Below are 2,476 nucleotides of genomic sequence, written 5' to 3'. Positions count from 1 at the left end.
TCATTCCGCTGGATTCGGAGGCCGGAAGCAACAAGGTTCCGCTTCTCGAAAGGGCGCACAGGCGAAAGGCTGAATGCAGGACGATCCGGCAGTGGAGGAGTGAAAGAGATCTCGTGAAGGCTCCCTGGCGAGTCTAATCACGGAACAGTTCTGCCACTGTTCGATGTAAAGCAAAGCAATACTAGGCCATAAAGTTTCGCCAACGACACTCCGTTCTTCAGGTAATTGAAGTGTCAGATTGGGTGCATCACCCTGCACTTTTCATATTGTGCTTCTGCTCGGAAGCAAGTTCAAAAGGGCTAAAGATACATGTGATAGTAGCTTAATCTCTTCAACTAAAGATCTGTAGAGATATTTCTCTTTCTCGTTTCTCTTGACTGAATGAGACCGTTTCCTCTTCTAAGTACTTTTTTCCGGACTGTGAAACGTTGCTGGTGCTGGACATTGCGGGATCCTAGCATCTGATCTCAGCGATCAAAAGGACCGCTCAGACCGCCCTCTCTTTGCTGCACCCACAATTGACCTTATTCAATTCTCCTGCCATCAGTCAGGTTACATAGAAATACCTCTTTTTCTAGAAAGAAAGCTCTGGTTGGTGAGCTACGTTCTGTCAATAAAAATCTCCTTCAGAAACATGCACTGCCCCAGATGCTCTCATCACGGCTGACATAGCAGTAGTAACATAATATTTAGCAGGCAATGCAAGGCATACTGAAACGGGCTACTAAATGAATGAAGATCTGGGAAACGGGGTGGGTTTAGTGGAATTTCCTAAAACTGATTGAAAATAAATGTATTGCTCAAGGTCAGTTAAGTGTTTAAAATATTTCAGGGTGACCCAGAATATTGTATTTAATTTCTCCACTAGATGGCACCTTCTTTACGTCAAATGTTGATACGTCAAATACTTTTTCTTTCTACTTGTAAAGAATTACATTCTGAAAACATGAAGGATATCAGCTGGAAGGCACCTTAGATGTCTTCTACTCCAAACCCCTGCACATAGCAGGTGACCTTATTTCATCCCGGACAAATGGTTGTCCAATCTTTTCTTGAAAACCTCCAGTGATGGGGCACTCTCAGCTCCAAAAGGCAAGCGCTTCCACTGATTAATTGCTCTCACTTTCAATAAATGTCTCCCATAGTTTCAGGTTGGATCTCTCTTCTACCCATTGTTTCTTGTCTTACCCTCGGATGCTTTCAAAAACATGTTGCTCCCCTCTTCTTGGAGTCAGCTCCTCAAATATTGGAAGACTGCTGTCATCACTAATTCTTCTCTTTGTTAGACTAGACATACCCAATTCCTGCAACTGTTTATCATACGGGTTAGCTTCCAGTCCCCTAATCATATTTGCTGTTCTTCTCTGCACCACTCAGACTTCAGTGCCCAAAAGAGAAGGCATGCATATTGGGCCAGGAACCTGCAATAACCTAAACTAGCACTTTTCAATTTCAACCAGGAACTTGCAATAACCTAAACTAGCACTTCCCTAAATTTCCCAGCCAGCATCTAATTCAGCATAGTGGTGTGTTCTGGAACCATCTAGGTTCCAAAAAATTCAATTTTTTAAAGCTTTTTGAAGTATGATCCATGCAGGATTTGGATTTATACACATTTTTTTTCCAGAATCAAGATAACACTGTGTTATACTGCTTCTCAACCAGAGGCTCTGAAAGGAATGCAAAGAACTACCTTCAAAAATAAATTTGTCATAGAATTCTGCTTTAAAGAAGTAAGAGAAGTAATGCTTACCATAAATATGGGGCTCTTAGTCTTTTACCAAGAATACTGTGTCTGACATAATGTATTTAGTATTGAATGACTTTTACATAGATATTTATAAGACAAAATCTATGTTTAAAAGTCCACATTAATGACAACACAAATGCATCAAAAGATGCAAATCTGACTTTCAATGAAAACTGTCGTGAACTTAAAGTTAATTTTGAGCCAACATTCACCAGCAATCAGTCTTAGCATGGCCTAAACCACAACATTTAATTTTCAAATAAACTTGAGTCACAGAACTATATATTTAAAAACTAAAATGCTGCAAGATTGTTTGAAGTTGTTTTACAGTTATTTTACTATATATTTCAATTATGTTTTTTATTAAGCTTTTAATGTATTGTTTTAAAATTATTCTTATTATCCACCTTGAGTGCCATCTGCTGGAGAAAAGCAGGATATATAAACCTCATAAATATAGAAAAATGTACTTGGATGTCTAGCTGCAGTTCCATTTTAAAATGGTAATGATACTGCTGTCTGTTAAACCTGCAGTAGAGATGAACAGTGTATTTTAGGTTTCTCAGTGCTGGAGACAAAGAGACAGGATGTATTTATTTGATTGATTTTTATCCCACTTTTCACTCAAAAGTTCAAGTGGTGTACATAAAGTTTCCACATATTTTTCTCAGTCAACAACAAATTGGCGCGCTGAGAGTAGTGATTAGCTTTCAGTCTTCCAGTCAA

The sequence above is a fragment of the Natrix helvetica genome (assembly GCF_964273705.1).
Source record: "Natrix helvetica genome assembly, chromosome: 1".
Taxonomy (NCBI): domain Eukaryota; kingdom Metazoa; phylum Chordata; class Lepidosauria; order Squamata; family Natricidae; genus Natrix; species Natrix helvetica.
Note: the sequence above shows the minus strand (reverse complement) of the source record.